Source organism: Cherax quadricarinatus, chromosome 37 (assembly GCF_038502225.1).
Source record: "Cherax quadricarinatus isolate ZL_2023a chromosome 37, ASM3850222v1, whole genome shotgun sequence".
NCBI lineage: Eukaryota > Metazoa > Arthropoda > Malacostraca > Decapoda > Parastacidae > Cherax > Cherax quadricarinatus.
The window spans coordinates 13,069,541-13,077,752 of NC_091328.1; the positions used below are offsets into that span (position 1 = coordinate 13,069,541).

The 8,212-nt window shown below is 41.3% G+C and overlaps 1 protein-coding gene across 1 annotated transcript in view; it reads right to left on the reverse strand.

Annotated features, from left to right (window-relative positions):
• Positions 1–1,388, reverse strand: part of LOC128703071 (uncharacterized) — a gene marked incomplete at its 3' end in the record, with an annotated part of 179,402 nt that extends 178,014 nt beyond the window's left edge. The window contains 1 exon segment of the mRNA XM_070091726.1: positions 1,067–1,388.
• Positions 1,389–8,212: the final 6,824 nt, after the last annotated feature.

An 8,212-nucleotide genomic window follows, 5' to 3' on the forward strand; every position in this document is an offset into this window, starting at 1 on the left:
ATACACGACTCTGGAAAACTACACCCCAGAAACGTACAAATATACACGACTCTCGCACACTACACCCCAGAAACGTACAGATACACACGACCCTCGCGCACTACACCCCAGAAACGTACAAATACACACGACCCTCGCGCACTACACCCCAGAAACGTACAAATATACACGACCCTCGCGCACTACACCCCAGAAACGTACAAATACACGACTCTGGAAAACTACACCCCAGAAACGTACAAATACACACGACCCTCGCGCACTACACCCCAGAAACGTACAAATATACACGACCATCACTCAACAGGCGACGAGACGCAATGGTGCAGTGGTCAGAGCACCGTCGTGGCGTCGTGGTTAAGCCAAGGCAGGGCGTGGTAGCTCCCAATTCCCAGGATCAAGAGCCCCTCAACAGAACCAAAACCATCACACACAAAATAATGACCAAACTTGGTTAACATGTAGAGTTAAAAATTAAAAAAAAAAAAAATCAGACAAAATTGTCAAAATTTGTATCAGATTTCTTGTACTGGAAAAAAAAAAACGATGTCCTTCAGTCAAAGTCGAGAAAGATTTGTATATATTAAAAAAAATGAATTGTGATTTACTAGGGTATTTTTTTTTTTTCAGTGTCGAGTCAAAAAAAAATGTCAGAATATTTTAAAATTCCCTGAGAATTTTTTTTAATGTAAAAATGTTTATTATAGACATTTTGTTTTTAAGTTGTAATACATAACAATTATTATTATTAGTGTTATTATAATTATAATCACAGGGAAGCACTAAACTCGGAGGGGGTTCAATCCGAGGAGGAAGATTATTATTATTATTATTATAATCAAAAAGAAGCGCTAAGCCACAAGGGCTATACAGCACCCGAGGAGGAAGAGAAGCAATGCTCCGATTCCTCGGACCAAGAGCCTCTAAGCAGCGGAGGCGGCAAACAGAAATAGACTCCTCGCTGATATTACACTATTTTTACCAAGATATCTTTAAACAGAAAGAAAGAAAGAAGATAAATCATACAGATGGCAAAATAGAATAACGAAAAGCCAGGTCAACCTACCTAGAATTGAAGAGGCCTTAATTAGGCCTCTCTTCCCCGAAAATAATCAGTCCAAATTAGCTTCGGCAGTTACACATTATTTCCCCAGTTGCTTGTATGTTAATTAATATATTTCCATGGTGGATTCATCGTCAATTGCCGGGTTGAACATGGCAGAATTACCTGACGAATACATCGCATTTCGCTAATTACAACAAGCGCACTGAACGGTCGTTATATCCGCGGAGGTCGGGGCACAGACGGAGGTGTTTCCGAGCGGCCGGACGTACATCCTCACTCAACCAGGTCTTGTACAGCACTGATGGTGCCTGCAACCTGGTGGTTGTCGTGCGTCTGGCAGGGTGCTCTCTCTCTCTCTCTCTCTTTCACCTCTCTCTATAACTTCTCTTTCTCGCCAGTCTCTCTCTTTCTCTTTCTCTCTCACCTCTCTCCATAACTCTCCTCTTTCTCGCTTGTTTCTCTCCTTTCCTCTCTATATCTCTCTAATAATAATAATCTTTATTTCTACAGGCACATGATACAACTTATACAGACCATGGCTGACATCAATGACATACCATAAAGACCCTGGTTATGCTGAGCATTTCCAACACCTTGGCTAATTTTGTCCCCCCAGGATGCGACCCACACCAGTCGGCCAACACCCAGGTACCTACTTGTTGCTAGGTGAACAGCGACAGCAAGTGTCTTAAGAAACCAGGGCCCGGTGTTTTCAACAGTACCGGGGATCGAACCACGGACACTCAGTGCGCGAGGTGAGTGTGCTACCAACCGAGCTGCGGGACATCACATACCATAGGATTATCCACATCAGGTGACCTAGACACACTTATTATTGCTGTGAGGGAACCTTGGGTTTAATCCGGAGAACTATCTCACAGTAGAGATATCTCTAACTCGATGCAAAATTTTCAATCAAGCTGGTACTCATTTAAAAAAAAAAAAAAAAAGGTGTCGGAATGATTCTCAAATTATACTCGGTGTAAATCATCGTCCCCGTCCCCCTCCCCTCCCCTCTCCCTCCCCCCCCAAAAAAAGCCAGGAAAATTACGCTCTCTTGCCTGATAAAGTTAAAGCAAGAGTCAATAATAGATCGGCTCTCTAAAGACAGCCGATCTATTATTGACTCATTACTGACTCATTTTTCTTGACTCATCTTTCATTGACTCATTTATTACTGACTCATTTTTCTGGCTCTCCAAGAGCCAGAAAACTGAGGCTCTTCTGAGTAACGAAGTTACGAGCGAGAGGCCATAACAGCTGATCAGTTAGATACACGTGTGACATCTCTGTGTCTTCTTGATCAACGATACACAGATAATCCATACGTAGGAGAGAGACTTATGACGGCGACATTTCGGTCAGACTTGGCCCAAAACGTCGTCACAAGTTTCTTTCTCCTATGTGCGGGTTATTGGAGCTTTGTTCCAGTCAGGGGTGTTGTGACTTTTTTATATTTCTCGTTTATAGACGTTTCGCCCAGACAGTGACTTCATCAGCCAGGCAGTGACTTCATCAACAAGGCAGTGATTTCATCAACCAGTGACTTCATCAACCATGCAGTGACTTCATCAACCAGTGGCTTCATCAACCAGGCAGTGACTTCATCAACCAGGCAGTGATTTCATCAACCAGGCAGTGACTGCATCAACCATTAACTTCAACCAAGCAGTGACTTTATCAACCAGTGATTTCATCAACCGGCAGTGACTTCAACCAGGCAGTGACTTCATCAACCAGACAGTGACTTCATCAACCAGACAGTGACTTCAACCAGACAGTGATTTCATCAACCAGGCAGTGATTTCATCAACCAGCAGTGAGTTCATCAACCAGGCAGTGACTTCATCAACCAGTAACTTCATCAACACACCGGGTTTAGTGTGTTCAATCCATCAGCTTACCGTTATTGTATACCGCTGGTATAGCAATAAATGGCTACTTTAATGCCACTGACAAAAAGGCACAATACCGTGGCTGGAACAATACACAAAGTCACAGTCTTATTAGAGGGAACAAGGTACCTAGCAGCCGCCCATGCGGCTGGTGACTACTTTCTGACGCAAGCTGTCGCGTCGGACACACGTGGTAGCAAAATAATTTCGTTCTGACCACAGACTGTGACCTTCTACAATGACGTGAGGTCTGAAGGGAAACAATGATCACTTCGTTCGACTCAAAATAAACATGAACCCTCATATGCATTCATGTGATGGGTGTCATCTGCAGAAGAGCAAACTTTGATGAGATGATGGGAGATCTGGAGAGTTTCTGGAGTCTGGAGAGAGTTCCGGGGGTCAACGCCCCCGCGGCCCGGTCTGTGACCAGGTCTCCTTAGCTCTGGTGGCCTGGTGGTTAACGCTCTCGCTTCACACGGTGAGGGCCTGGGTTCGATTCCCAGCCAGAGTAGAAACATTGGACGTGTTTCTTTCCACCTGTTGTCTATGTTCCCCATCAGTAAAATGGGTACCTGGGTGTTAGTCGACTGGTGTGGGTCGCATCCTGGGACACTGACCTAAGAAGGCCTGGTCACAGACCGGGCCGCGGGGGCGTTGACCCCCGGAACTCTCTCCAGATAAACTCTCCAGATAAACACCAGTCGACTAACACCCAGTTACCCATTTTACTGATGGGGAACATAGACAACAGGTGGAAAGAAACACGTCCAATGTTTTTACTCTGGCTGGGAATCGAACCCAGGCCCTCACCGTGTGAAGCGAGAGCGTTAACCACCAGGCCACCAGAGCCACCAGAGATGTGAGTGAGTAGCGCACACCATGAAACGGGTGGGTTTTGAACCCATGGCGAGTCCTAAATAACTCCAGGCCAGTGCGTTAACCACTGGTCCAGCTGGCTACAGTAGGATTCATCCAACCTGGTATATTTATACACAATAGGGAAGTTAGCATGGGCCACAACTGTGACCACAAGTGCAAGTTTTTACAGATGAATCTCCTACCAGCTTGGCCGTGACGAACTCTAGCTCAAGTCCCCTCACAGCCGCCATCATGACTCACGGAATCGATTTTGTGAGTAACACAAAGTATATCAAACTACCCATTACACACAACGATGTGAAAATGTGGAGTAACTTCAGAATCAAAATTCTAAATCTTGGAAGGAATAACATACAGAGGAAGACAAAAGTGAGGAGGATAAAGTAAAACCAGATGGGATAATAATACAACTAATTAAGAGGCCAGCAGTAACAGCCTGGTTGATCAGACCCTAATCCACCATGAGGCCTGGTCTCAGACCGAGCCGCGGTCTGAGACCAGGGAAACTCCAGGTAAGATCACAGGCGTAAGATGTGAAATATCTGAGACATTGAAACTGACTTGTAACTTGGAAGATCATTATAAGTACAAAATGGTACAAGGAGAAAGCAAGGAAAAGATAGCGAATGTTAAACACTTATATGAACGGTGTAGAAAACTGAGAAGTTGATGAACGAGACATTTGTGCTATATTTGGGTCTCTTTATTGTGGAAAATGTTTCGCCAACCAGTAGTGACTTCATCAGTCCAATACCGGGAAGAACGGTGGAAGATTAGGAGGAGTTTGAAGTAGTCAGTCCCTGAGCCTGGAGAGGTGTTCAGCCCATCAGTCTTGAAAAGGGGCTTATATAGTGGAGGCAAGTGAGGTGAAGAAGTTGGAAGCGGCGACACCAGTGGAAAAATCCACTAGTGGAAATAGGTCATGTCGACAGGTTAGACAAGTGTTGAGAAATTCTCTGTATCAAGATCCCAAGATGTTGCTGTGTCTAACAGATATTATATAAATGCTTGAAAAAGCAAGACAAGCCAGGATCCTGATGCAGGGAATTCTTCAACGCTGACTTAACCTATCGACATGACCTACTTCCACTTGTAGATTTTTCCGGATAGATTTTTTTTACTAGAGAGAAATAGTTCTCATCAGAGAGTCTCTGTGTTTGAAGTTTCTGTCCTCCATGAACTCCATCTTTCTTTCTCTCTCTCTCTCTCTCTCTCTCTCTCTCTCTCTCTCTCACCAGCTGCTGTGATTGCCTCTTCATATATTGTATCGTTAGTCATTTATGTTTAATTATCGTCCAACATCAAAATTAATTGGAAATATCAAAATATATTTTTTTCTCTCAGTTTTCAATTTTTTTTTCATACACCATACTGTATAAATTGCCTCCAGCTGTGTTCAGAAATATATTTGAAAGCAGGCGATCGAATATTATTATTAATTTCATAATTATTTTTATTATAATTATTATTCTTTCATTCTTCTTCTTCTTCTTCTTATTATTATTATTTTTATTTTCCTTATTTTCGTTATTAATTTCATTATTACTATTATTACTATATTAGGCTGTGTTAAACCCGTAATGGCGACGCAACTCCAGGAAAATAGGAGGTAATCTAATTTTGATCCCAGAAACGAGTGGATAGCTTTAATTGCATGTATCAATAGACCTTCACCAGCATCAAGCCAACCTTCTTATCTCCATTTAAAGGTATTTTCCCTAAACCAGTGGTTCCTAACCCAGGGTAAAAGTGCTCCCTGGGAATTGTAATATCCCCCTGGGGTGTGGAAAAAAGATCAGCTGTGGGTACGAGAAACACTGATCAATTCAAAGTATTATGTTTATGGAAGACTTTGATTATATTGTTGTTGCTGCTGCTGCCATCACGAATTCTGTTTATTTTAAACACTCGAAGTTAGTGTTGTGTGCCGATTTTCTTCCTTACACTTGGAGCACTGGAAAAAACCATATCACGGGTGGGGATAGAACCCGCGATCAGAGAGTCATACAACCCCATACCGACGCGCTAGCCACTGGGCCAGCTGCTACAGATACGCAGTTGTACATGAGTTTAATTCTTCATGTTGTAGGTACGTGTATTTTATATCATTCATGTACAACACTGTCATCTTCGCTCGTACCGTCACACGTGTTCAGTTTCACTGCTTTCACAGTTCCTTGGATGTTCTCAGTCATGGGTACCGGTGTAGGAGGTTTGTAAATAACAAAAAAAGGCACAATACCGGTCCAAGTCGGACCGAAACGTATAGGAGGTTTGTACCTTTGAAATTCAGACAAAATCAAGGACTTACTTAGAAACCAAAGCAGTAATGTTGTTGATGTCATTGAAAATAATGGGTGAATGATTTCGTCACTGGTGTGTTAGGCTAATATACTCACACAGTTGAAGGAACTGAACATTGTCATTCAAGGAACGGGAATGAATATGATCCCTGCCAGGGAAAAGTTGTCAACCATTACCCAGGAACTTCCAAATGGATCAATTTCATTCAGAATATAGAAATTCTGTTCTCTTTCCTTCACTCGATGAGGCTGCTGGTGCAGGAAAAGAAGTCTCTATCGTGACGGGTGAAACATCGTGACTAGTGAAACATCGTGACGAGTGAAACATTGTGACTAGTGAAACATCGTGACGAGTGAAACATCGTGACTAGTGAAACATCGTGACGAGTGAAACATCATGTACAGGAACTTCTTCAGTCTTTCCAAGGTGACTTTCACCACGGAGAGGTTTCTGTATCTCAGAAATGGATGCAGAATCCATTTATTTTCTTATATCTGGATTCCATGGATGATCTAGTTGATCTGAAAGCTAATGGATGGTATTTAAATCACTGAAAGGTAAAAGACTTCAGGTGCGCACAGCTCCAAAATATTTAACAGTAAATGCTTTCGAGAATCTCCTGTGAGACAGAATTTTTTCAGCACTTCTGCACCTAAAACCAAAGACTAAAAAAAAAAAAATGATGACATGTGCGAGGCTATTTAGCAAAACAGAAAAAAAAATCGATTCAGCATCCACCAAAATAACTTACACGTAGACAGAACATTGAAGATTAATTGGTCTGTAAATTTCGATCCTCTTCTGGGATCCTCTTCAGCAGATAAGTGAAATGAGATGTAACCTTCCCTACATATTCGTGTTCTCAATTTATGTATCTGCTGAAAAGGATCCCAGAAGGAGATCGAAATATATAGATTAATTAATCTTCTGTTACTGCCTCCATATGGATTATTACTGAACATTGGCAAGTGTTCAGCGCACTTTAGTTATCCATAACTGAATGCATTCGAGATCGTGTTAGGTAAGTAAACACTGATGCAACTAATGTAACATGTAACTGTGGCAACGTTTCGTTGTCCAGGAGCTTTGTCAAGTCGTTACAAACATGACAAAACTGCTGGAGAGCGAAACGTTGCCACAATAAAATGTCACATTAGTTTCTTCTACGTCTATTTATTTAACAGTCTGTCTCGGTAATCCTACCATTTTTACCTTCAAGATTTTATTCGTAACTGTAACGATGTTCTGTTTCACCTTCATTATTTTTGCTGTAAAAAAATAAACAGTTTTACCGAAATCAATTAAAATTTTAAACTTTTTTTGACAGGGGGTACGAATTTAAAAAAAAATTTCCAAGAACCACTTCCCTAAAGATCTCTGGATGCTGGGAAAATCTCAATCGATCCTCAAGTCTAGAAAAAAAAAATTCTAGTGGGCATCTTTGTTAAGTAACTATTGACTAACCTCTTGAAGGCAGTAAGACTGAAGCATCCAGCAGGAAACTAAAGTGGCAAAGGAGTCCAAAAATCCATTCAGGAAACTGGAGACAATTCATTACGTTAAATATTCTTAATGGTATAATTATGTTTAATAATAATAGTAATAATAATATTAGTATATTATTATTATTATTATTATTATTATTATTATTATTATTATTATTCCCAGAAAGGGTACCTATAAATGGTTCCGTGAACACTATTTTCGATTTTGTTTCTTCTAATTTTTTTTTATAGTCTGTGAATGCCTCATTCGATCTGCATCAATTTTTCAACTCTTGCGTACGGTACTGGGGAAAGAGTTGATGCAACTATTTTGTGTGTAAATGCGGTGTGATCACTGTCATATGCAGCATATTACAAGTTTTCTGGAAGACGTATCCAAAATTCTAAAAAGCCTCTTGTTTTTGGCTTTAAGCATTCAACACCGCTGTATCCTACTTTAAAAATTCAACACTGGTATATCCTACTCCAAACACTCAGCACCGGCGTGTCCTGGGTAGCAGAATGCAGTGTTCACATTCACCAATTTAATGTGCAAAATAGTGTGGCATGTTCTCCTTCTT